Here is a 12,364-nt window from a genome sequence, read left to right as displayed (position 1 = left end):
CTTTGATTTCAATTGCAACAAAGCATCAGTCACTGCATCATCATCATCCTTTGAGGTATTTTTTTTCGGTTTGGGACAAGGAAAAAGTCTGACCCAGTCAGATCTGGAGAATATGGCAGGTGACACGTTCCACATCATTACGAAAGAATCGTGTTCATGATCCATGGAACAACTAATATAACTAACTAGAATTGGAAGTTTTTCATTGTCCATTATACGAGGTTTGTCCGGAAAATACGTATAAAGGTTGAATAATGTCTTTATGTTACAGGTTGCAGTCACCATCAGGTGAGACTACTGCTGTAATCAATCAAATCAATGCTCAGTTCGAGTCAGAGCACTCTGCGTGAAGGTGGGAGTGTGCAGCAGATTGTGTTCTTAAAGACCGTGGATTGACAGAATGATTGCTGACAAGCTGTCAACCCTCAAAACAATTGTTCACAAAAACTTGAAATGAAGAAATTGTACCGAAGCTCTTGACACCAGAACAGAAAGCAAAGAGGGTTGAGTGCTGTAGGGATTGGTTGGAAGCAGAGGAATGAGGTGACTTTCTCAACCGAGTCATCACTGAAGACGTGTCCTGGTATTAGAAATTCGATGTGGAGCTCAAAGCAAGGAATGGAAACTAGCAGGAGAACCGAGAACAAAAGAGTCGCGAAAATCAAGGTCCAATGTGATGACAGTGTTGATTCTTGGAGCATTGGTCACAAGGAATTTGTCCCTCCCAGCAAGAGAGTGAACGGAAATTTTTACGTTGAAGTTCTGACACGTCTCGGAGCTCTTGTGGCAAGAGTTTGACCCTTCATCACAAGAATGCGCCCGCACACATGTCGCTCGTTGTGTTTTCGGCCCGAAGCTCAATCACCACTGGATTTAATCCCGTGTGAGTTCTTCATGTTCCCAAAAATGCGTAATGGTGTGGCATTGGGAGATGTGGAAACGACATGGCAACTAAACAACATCACAACTGAAGACTTTCAGCAATGTTATCAACAGTGGAAATGGCGTTGGCAGAAGTGTATCACGTCTCAGGGTGAGCACTTTGAAGGAGACCATATTGTAATACCTGAATAATTGTAAAATAAAGTTATTATGCAACTTTTATATGTATTTTTCGGACAAACCTCGCAGATTAGGAAATGAGACACTGAAGATAATAGAAGTGTTTTGTTATTTGGGTAACAAAATAATTGATTTTGGCTGACACAGAGAGGATATAAAATGCAGGCTTCACTGTATATCTGAGAAAGAGGAATATGTTAGGAGTGGATGTAAATGTTACGGAGTCTTTTCTGGAGGTATCTGCGTGAAGTGTAGCCTTGCTCCGAAACGAGATGTGAACAACAAGCAGTTGAAGCTAGAAAAGGATGGTATCTTTAAAAATGTGTTTCTAGGAAGAAATTTTGATGATTTCGTGGATAAAACCTAAGGTAAACTCTGTCCATCGGTACTGGCCGACCACCGTGTCATCGTTTACCAATGACGTCCAGCACACCACTATCCTGCCTGTGTCAGTTTTCTTGTCCTCGAGTTCCTCAGTTGGCATCACAAGGGTGAATGTACACTTTCCCAATCCTCTCACCCAGAAAAATCCCTGGCAGTACAGGGAATCTAAACCTGCGTCCTCGCCATGAAAGGCAGCAGCAGTGAACACTAAGTTACAGAGGTAGTCAATAAGTGGATAGATGACTAGTACTGGCACTCGACACACTCTGCACTGCACCTAGAGGTGGCTAATGGAATAATTATGCAGTTGCAAATCAAATTACCAGGGACATAGTATTGAAAGAAATTTTCAGCACAACATGAGTAAAAGAAGGAACTGGTTGATAAGACATACCCTGATGCATCGAGGAGTCATCAATTTGGTGTTGGTGGGATTTGAGTGAGAGGAGGAAAAACTGTTTTAAGGGGAAATACAGTAAGCAGGTTCAAATAGATGTAGGCTTGCATAGAGAGCTGCATCAAACCAGTCTTTGGACTGAAGACCACAACAACAAAAACAGTTGGCTGTGTGTAGGAATTTTCTGTGGTCAGGAAAGCAATGAGAAATGATTTTCTGATTAAGAAAAAGTGCAAACACTATACATTAATGTGGTGTAAAATGTTTCTTGAGCTGTTTATGTAGCCAGAGAAATGTTATATTAGTTCTTTTGGCATGATAAACCTGTACACGTTGATTAAACTACACCTACCCATGGGTTTTATGCAACTTGCAATGCCTACAAATGTCATGGGCGAGATTTTCATTTCTCTCACCCACTACATGCAAATTACTAGTCCTACATAAAAAAATGAACAGGATCTTTTTGTGGGAAATTTAATGTAGTCATTTCTTTTTGGGAGGGGAGGGGATACATTTTTACTAGAAGCCATAGTTTTTGAATTATTTAACAAAAAGTACAAGACAGGCATTCAAATGCCTTTTTTCTTGAATGCCACAGAAAGTGTGGTGTCCAACAAAGTACAAAATGTAATGTAGTTAATTTTGATACAAAAAGGTTCTGTTCATTGTTTTTGCAGGACTAACAGTGAGCATGTAGGGAGGAGAGAAGATTAAAATCATGGGTGTGGTTCTTGAAGATGTTGCAGGTTCCATAAAACTTTATGGCAGGGGCAGCTGAATAACCCTGTGTATGATCCACAAGATTCAACAACATGCTGATCAAACCTCATGGTCAAACATGGCTGCTGATAGAAAATAGGTGGTTCATATTGGCTTGAGTATCCCCATTATGTGACTGCTGTAAAGAAGAGGATGTGGGGTGTTCTTCGTCAGCTTTTATACCCACACTGGTATGCCAAAAGGCATTAAAATATACAAGGCATGCCAGAAAAGTAAGTACCATTGTGGGAAAGGACTCATGAAAACATTTCTTCAGACCGTAACAGCCACCACTGTTCAGACATTTGTCATAGCAGTAATCCAACTTTTCTATGCCCTTTTCATAGAAAGATAATACCAGTTAAGACCTCCAATACTGATCACACTTGCTTACATCATCATAGGTGTTCAAGCACCTTCATCCTGACTGATGATGAAGTAAAAGTGGTAGTCCGAAGATGTGAGATCAGCACTGATTGGCAGGTGGTCTCACTGTTCCCAAGTGAATTGTTTAGTAAGGATTTCAGTGCCACCAGCAGAAATGAAGCATCATAATGATTCGATTGAGAGTTTTGCATCTTTTGTTTTGAATAGTGTGATGGAGTTCTCTCGGTGTTTTGCAGTATCATACCGCTTTCATGGTTTCAGCTCTGAGAAGGAACTTGGTCGCAGAATCCATTTCACCTGACTTTTTGCACTTGCAACTTCATTATGATTTCTTTTTTGGGGGTGGTGGAGGATTGTCGGACTGTCAGTTCCTTCACTCCATAGATTGTTGATTTTATTTTGGAGTGTCATGAAGACCCCAAGTTTCATCACCAGTCACGATTCTATTTAAGAACTCATCTTCCTTATCACTGTATTCAGTGCTGAAATGTCAAAACTCTGACAAGGTGCATAATTTTGAAAGCATTTTTCAAACGCAATTCACAAAAATTTAAGCAATTTATGACTGAGTCATGCAAAACAGTTTTTGAAATACATTCTTATTGTGAACCATGTGTTTTCTCACCCATACCATCAGTGACAACAGAAGGCTGTCCAACACATGCTTCGTCATGAGTGTTTCTTCAACTGTCTCATCCACTTTCTCACCGTAAATGTCTACAAGTTGATGAATTTCAGGTGGCTTAATGTTCTGTGTGTTGGAACTAAACATAACAGAGCACACTTCACAGTCACTGGGCTCAGAGGTTGTCCTAAAGATTTTGACTGATCACTAACAAATATAAATACCACAAAATTGAGCTGCAGTGTCAAGACGATGAACCAGAGAAATGTGTGAACCTACAACACAAGTGCTGCAGTGGCAGTAGAATGATTTGGCAATTATTTTCAGGATGCACCTCATACTTAGGACTTCAATGGAAGTGCCTGTCGCCTTTTAATGTAAATTTTTGCTTATGATGGTAACTATGTTTAAGCAGTGTGTGTGTGTGTGTGTGGCAAGGGGGTAATTAACAGTTGAACTATCTTTGTTTTGTTTATCTCTCTCTAGTCATGACAGGTAATGTGAATCAAGGACAAAGGTACTTTCTGAGTTACCTTAGTCAAGCTCCAACCCTTCTGTCCTGTACAGCTACTTGCTTTTATCCTGAGGTTGTTACTCTCTGGTCAGCAGGTGCTCCTAAAAAAGTTGCATACTTTGTGTACAAAAATCTACATTTACAAAGAATTTGTGGGGCCAGACATGTTAGTAATGCTCAAGATATGGTGTGACTATTGGTATAGGGGCAATTCAGAAAATATCACCTGTCTACATTATGGCACAACTGGAATATGCTTGCTCAAATAGTGACAATGCATTCAGCTGAACTGGTAACCAGTGCTTCATATACCAACATCGTCTCCCCCTATAAAAAAAGAAATTTAGAGGCAGTCACATAAAAAAAAGCTTCTTTTCCTCTCCTAAACACTCGAAAATTGTGTGTATGTAGTTTGTTTTCATATACAGGGTGTATTAAAAGAGCTGTCACCATTACCTACATGGTGTTAATTTGCACACAGATTTCTGGTTGTTCCACTGGAAAGCTTACCAAGACATTTACAGCATAAAACTGATACCTGCTTGTATTTTAAAAAATGTACACAGCTCAAAGGTAGTGCAACTGCAGCTCTGTAGAATTACCATGCCTTTCATGCAGTACAACATTTTTAACCTCTGGGATTTGCTATGAAGTAATTACTCGATGCCATACGAAAAAACAAAACAGCCTCACTGCTAATATTTCTCACATACGTAATAGGTGATGGGAACAATGAAACCAACAAAATTAAGAAGACCATTAGCATTTTTTTAAATTCATCTATCTTTTACAGTAAATTTCAACCATAAATGTTTCGTAGGCACATTACAACATTAACAAACACTGCATTATAAATATAATTTGGGACTTCAGTGTGCAACTATATACATGACCATTTTTATTACTTAAGGGTTAATTTCATCAACTTACAGAAACAGTTAGTTTAAGAAACATTTAATCATGCCGATGGTCACCTGTTATCTCACTGCTACATAGTGTTAAACCATAAGCTAGGTGGAAGACTCACTGGACGAAAAATTGTTAGAACTACCTACATACATTGGTAAAAAGCACTTCTGCTGGTCTCAAAATACTTTATTGTGCGCTTCTGTTCCAAATGACAACTTCACAGCTACAGTAATTTCACCAATAAGGTGGGCTACAAATAGGTTGTAATATTCTGACCTGAGTAGCTCTTCAGCAAATAGAGCTACATAATATGTGCTACTGTTTTTACATGACCACTAATGCTAGTCATGTTTACAATAGAAACAATAATTAGGCCCAATACATTTAAAATTGTATGCCTACAGCCAGAATGTACTACTTGTTGGAAATGAAAATTCATCAAAATACTTGTAGTACACACTGAAATACCTTGCATCCATTCTCTCTTGCTGCAATAAAGCTAAATCTCATAGCCAAAGGCAGTTGTACATTGTTGAGGGGAACTAGAACAGCTAGTAAATGTAACTAAATAATATCTGTATTCATTTGAGTTTGTTTCACCAAGATCCAGATTATGTTGTCACTTATGTCCCCTTGTTCTCACATTAACCGATTAGTTTTCAATTTTGGCCAGTTGATACAAGACAGACTTATAACTCCTTCATGTTCATTGTTAATGGCAATAACTTTATTAGCTCTGATGACAATACAAAACTTGATAAACAAGTCAATGCAATCTGTGCCAGCACTTACCTCTTTCAAATTTTGTTTACATGCAGTGCTATTCATTTTGTTCTAAGGCTTGTGTTTAGTATAAATAACCAATGGTGCATCTGTAGGCCATACCAGGTCCAATATTAACACTGCCTCAATTTGATCCCATAGATTGCCACTTTACTGATGTGGCATTTAATAAATTAAAAAGAGCATCTCTCTTGAAATATTTACAAACTGAATACTGCTGAACAAGACGTACGTACATTTTGACACAGTTATACAATTGAAAACGTTGACAGATGCTCCAAAAATTTCTTTTGCAACCTGAATACTGAAACATGTTCTAGGAACTACTTTAAAATGTTAAAATTCTACACTGGAAGACACTGTGTTTCATTTTTATATTACTGCAGAAGGGCAGGAGCAAGATAAGGTACTTTCAGGTTCCAGTACTGACCATGGTCTTACTATCATCCAGTTAGAAACATTCACACAATGTTAGTCACAGCAGAAGCACTTCCACTACAATGGTTGTGACAAGTATGCTCCTAAACCCTATTGTTCTCATTTACTTTTTTGTGGTTTACATTGTTCACTGATAAACAATGGCATCCTAGCAGACACTGTAGAAATAAACTTCTTTGGACCAAATACATGTTAAATGTTTATTAGTATTTCTGTCACAACAATAGAAGGTAAGTAAGGTTGCTCCACACCAAAATTATAAAATTTTTTACTGCCAACACCAGTTGTTCTGCTCCAAAATCAAACTAAATTTTCAGGTCTTCTGTGTGGTCTGCAAGTTTCTTTATGTTGGGAGCATACGTTTTACTTAATAGACAAGTTTTCTAGAACTTGTGATTTAGTAGAAAGCAAAGAAAAAACTAAAAGGCGATGAAATGAGAAATTAGAATGTGTGAGAATCACTCCAATTAGGCCAGTGGCTATATAATCTTGGTGGTGCACGGAACTGGGTTCTCAAGGCTGAGAAGAGACAGAAAAATGAAGTGAGATGTTTATGTTCCTTTGAAAGATCTAGAGACACTAGGAAGGATTATGTATGCCAATCAAGGACTATTTAAGACCATGACAGTTGGTCCTCTTGACTAGGGGTGTGAGAGAACAAACCACCACAGAAGAAAGGGAAAAATATTGTGAACTGCTATGCCAGATACACAAATGTGTAAATTCATTAACTGAACACATAACAGGTATTGACTAGTAATAAGTTTCGCCAAAGCCAGTTGTCATTGGTTAGGTCAATACATGCCTAAGATGTCATTTTTCATGAGTAACACTGTGTGAACAAAGAACAGCTCTCAAGCATACTAAACATCAATGACCCGCTGCCTACTGGAATAACAAAGTTTCTTTATGGACCACATTTTGATTACTTGGCAGAAGCAATCTCTAGTTTATAGTGGGCTGTAATGATATCAAGCATAATATCTCACATCACCTCATAACTTTGGCATTCTGCTGTTTTTAGGGCAGTGCTTAACAAATCAAAGAAGTTCGCCAAGTTATGGCACCGTTTTTTATAATACCTGCCACTCTGCTTGTGTCATGTTAATGGAAACTGACAATCATAGCACCCACAATGGTTCAATTTTCACTTTCACAAAAAGAAAACCAGACTGTCTGTGGGTTTGGTGTTCAGCAGGGGGCAAAACCTTGTTAGTGGTCTCGCTGCGAGACTCAAAAGCATTCTAATGCCCGTGCTTACATCACCGGGTTTTGAGAGAACTGTCGGAAGGCAGCAGTGTTATTCTTGGCAGGTCCTGGCAAAAATTACTATTGGGACAGCAAATGCATTAAATCACTAGAAACTGCTGTCAGGTAGAACCACTGTACTCAATAACAACCAGAATCATTTCTATAAGTATCGCATATGAGTGCAGCTTATGGAAACTATATGGACATGAGTTCAAAATCCCTTTCTTATCTGCAGGAATTTACACTAGATTATCACACAACAGCTGTAGGGACCTAGAATAAGTTTATTCATTGAGAATACAGAAAATTGCGACACTCTCATTTCGTTATTTTCAACAGAACAACCAAAGGAAATGGAAAAATGTAGCTGAAGAAATTAATAAATTACACCACAAAATTCAATTCATTTCATTTCACTGTAGGAATGAAACATTGACAAAACTTTTTATATAAAATTCTGAAATTTCCAGGAAGCCAACAATTACCAGGGTTACCATCCATATCAATATAAAAATGTGTTCTTCAGAAGAATGTTTAATCACATGCGTAATGATCGAATGGATACAAGTGAAATATGAAAAGAAACACAAATTGTAAAATCAGCTGCCTCCAGTTATGAATACATTCCCGCTGTAATACATAAATTAAACCAACCACCCACAAACAGGAAGACCATCTTTGTAATAAGCTGACCTTCCTCAAGGAAGATTTCATGGCAACCTCTTCAAGTTGTATGACATAAAAATAAGCTTCTTCACAAGCAACACAATACTGAAAGCACTAAGCAAGAATATCACAAGTCAGGTATGTCCAAACTTCTGCAATAAACAAACTGGTAGAAGCACAGGGATGCACTCTGTCTTAACATCCAAAACAAATCTGACTTTGCAGAATGAGTTACTGGGCAAGAATTGTGGCAATCAGTGTAGAAAAGAACCAGGCAAGAAATCTGACTTTCTTGAAGGAACTGAAATATCTTTCAACAGAGATACAGCACCAGTCTACTTGCTCAATGACAAATCTTGCCTTCACAACTATGAAGGCTTTATATTTCAAAAATAATTAAATTAAAAAAAAAACCTGCCCCCCTATCTCTCTTTACATCTTACCTACATTAATATCACTATAAATAATCTTGCATGATATATCTAAGCCTTCTACTCTTGTTTTTAAAAGTAAACTTCATCTACATAGCAAGAGCTGCAAATATTGGAACTTAACTCTATTTTTGGGCATTCATGTTCAGTTTTGATAAAAGTATTTACCCACACACTTTTATTGTCTCTGAGCAAAGTATGTTATATCTTCATAACACGCATCAGTTGTACAGTGCTGGCTAAGTTTAGTAATCAATTGTGCCTCATGGGCATGACTATTGTCTGAAGTAGTGATGGAAGGAATTGACACTTTGAATGCTGCATAGAGGGCTATGTGAGTGTCTTTTCTGAGCAGCACATTGCAAATCATACCAGATAAGCTCAATGTTCAAATCTGGGGAGTTTAGTGGCCAGTGGAAGTGTTTAAATTTAGAAGAGTGTTCCAGGAACCACTTTGTAGCAATTCTGGACCTGCCAACTGTATCATTGTCCTGCTGGAATTGACCGAGTCCATCAGAATTCCCAATGGACAGGATGCTTATGTATGTGTCACCTTTCAGGGTCATACCTAGCCATATACTCCAACTGCATGCCTCCTACATCATTACAGAGCCTCCACCAGCTACAACTGTCCCCTACTGACATGCAGTGTCCATAGATTCAAGAGGTTGTCTCCATGCCTGTACATGTCCAACTGCACGACACAGTTTGAAATGAGACTTGTCCGACCAGGCAATGCGTTTCCACTCATCAACAGTCAAATATCGGTGTTGATGGACCCAGGTGAGGCATAAAGCTTTGTGTCGTTCAGTCATCAAGGGTACACAAGTGGACCTTCCGCTACAAAAGTTCATATCGGTGATGGTTCACACTCTGACACTTGTCCATGGCCCAGCATTGAAATATGCAGAAGGGTTGCACTTCTGTCACTTTGAATGATTCTCTTCAGTTGTTGGTCCTGTTTTTGCAGGATCTTTCTTCGGCTGCAACAATGTCGGAGATCTTATGTTTTACTAGATTCCGGATATTCACTGAATGCTCGTGAAAATAACCACTTCATTCTTACGTTGGGGATGCTTTGTCCCATTGCTCATATGCCAACTATAACACCACATTCAAATTCACATAAATCTTGATAAGCTGCCATTGTAGCAGCACTAAGCAATCTAGCATCTGTGCCAGAAAAATGTTGTCTTATATAGGCATTTCCGACTGCAGTGCCATAATCTGTATGTTTACAAATCCCTGTATTTGAATACGCATGCCTAAGCCAGTTTTGTTGGCAATTCAGAGTATATACATATCCAGTGAGAAGATAATGATATGTTACCAATCCACATACTGTGATGGAAGAGGTACATGGCAGGGAATGTGTTCTGTTGTTTGGTGGTTGATGGTATTCTGGGACCATTTTATCCTCAGAAAAAAAAAAAACTCTTACCTTAATATGCTCAGGCTGTTACTATGACTGGCTGACTCCCGAGACACAGTCTTTTTCCAGCAATATGGTGCACTGTGGCAGATGTTGCGGACCAGGTGTTACGAGGTATGCTGAAATGGCAGGGGTGGTCCTATTCCCTGGTGTTCTAGGCCTACAGGCATTAGAAACGTGGGCTTGTTTCTGTGAGCACATACCAAGGACAGAGTCTAACAAGCAGCTGTCAACCACATCAAAAATTTAATGAACTAAATCATTTCTGTCCTTGCCACAGGTGATGCAGATATAATGTGCTCAATGTGGATCGATCCTGATAACAGACTGGAAATTGTGCCCACCACCACTGGTGCACACATGTTGAAATTGATTAAACTGCATAAAACTTTGTGACAATACCTTAGGTCTAATTTGTTTGCATGCTGTTACACAACATAAGTGTTCTGTAACTTTTGAGACACTCTGTTTATCCTCTGCCCATTGCAGGTTAAAAACCTTATTGTGCTGTCAAAGCCCTTGATATGTTCTCAGAAAGAGGCTAAACCACCACACATTTCAAGTCACCTGCTGTCCAGTTTATGTGGTGTTTGCTGCACTGACAACATATACATTTTTATGCCTCAATAGTCTTCTGCAAGGGTCCCACTGCATGCAACTTGCCATCACATTATTTGGTTGAAAACTAGTAGACATGGGTCTGCAGTGATTCCTGTTGTGTTTGAGACTGACTGTCAATGGCAACTTACAATGTTCATCTCGATGACTAACTACGAGTTAGGATCTTAATGTGGCCACATTGTGTGGTACAACATTCCTTGTAGACAAGCATTTGGGAGAGAATAATCCCATACGAGGAGGGTTGAGGAAAGAGCATGTAAAAGGCACATTATAAAATATGTGATGAAGGGAGGAAAATAACATGGAGTAGCATCTATCGACTCACTTCACTGAGTGGTCAGCATATCTGACTGCCATGCAGTTCATTTCCAGTCATGTCGCACCTTCTCTCTGCTCAGGGAGTGGGTGATATATTGTCCTTATTATTGATTCATCATCGCCAGCATGAAAGTCACCCACCGTGGTGTCAACAGAAAAGACCTGCTACTTGTCAGCCAAACTTACCCAGCAAGTGACTCCCAGGTATCAATGTCCATATGACCACTTCATTCCACCTAGAGCATTAGAAAGGGAAACGTACCAAAGAGGAACAGTGACCAAATATGCTAAATGTGTTGGGCTATAAACAAACAAGGATACTATTTCAAAATTTAAAAGCTTTTGTCTACCTTGGTCACCAAAGTCTGAACATTATGGCCTTTCCTCAGAAACATACAGTGATCGGAAGTCCAAAGTAGCAACCGAAAAAAGATATCTTATCAGTGTACTATCAGATATGAGGCTCCTCTGAAATTGTCTATGGAGGTTTTTTACTTTCTCCTACATAAAGGGTGAGATGAACTCCACTGATAAAATTCAATTGGTGGTTCAAAGATGTTTTATGAGTATTTTGGTACAATGGATCTTGGTCTCCTGTGGCTCACTGCAAAGTAATAATGTAATTATGATTTATTTAGTTTGTTACCTTCATTTCTTCTGAAAATACACTGTCCAGCAGACACGTTAATGTGACTACCCGTCAAGACCTCGAATAACCTCTTTTTGCAGTGCACACCGTTGCGAGACATGCAGGAGGAGATTCATGGAAATGATCATATGGCATTAATGACTGGCAGACCCCATCCAGGCTCGATCAGTTGCCTACTGCAATTCTTTTCATTTTATGCTGCTTTTGAGACATGCTTGTTGATGACAAGAACAACACAATGCCCACTTTCCAAGGACACAAAAATCCCGTATCAAACTGGGCTCCCCCACGTGGCTGTGAGGTTCTGTATTAACAGGGGTGTGGAGCCATTACGATTTCATTGCCAATTCCAGGTGTTCTAGTTTTCTCATGTGAGGATCCACGGACAATACACCCTGGCAGGGGGGTTCCCACAGATTCTCAGTTGGTTTATATCTGAGGACTTTGGTGGTTAGAGGCATGTGATAAACTCGTCCTGTTGCTGTTTGAACCACACATGAGCTGCGAGCTGTGTTGCATTGTACTGCTGGTAAATGTCACTATGCTGAATAAAAACAAACGGTGTGTACGGGTGGACACGGCCCTCGAGGACAGACGGATACATCTGTTGATCCTTTGTGCCTCCCAGAATATCACCACCACCCAGGGAATGCCACAGACTCCCTCCCCTGTCGTGCCCCATTCTGACAGTTGTTGCAGTGTGTTTTGCTTTCAGACATTTAACAATGTGCATTC

Source organism: Schistocerca gregaria, unplaced genomic scaffold, assembly GCF_023897955.1.
Source record: "Schistocerca gregaria isolate iqSchGreg1 unplaced genomic scaffold, iqSchGreg1.2 ptg000239l, whole genome shotgun sequence".
Lineage (NCBI taxonomy): Eukaryota > Metazoa > Arthropoda > Insecta > Orthoptera > Acrididae > Schistocerca > Schistocerca gregaria.
Note: the sequence above shows the minus strand (reverse complement) of the source record.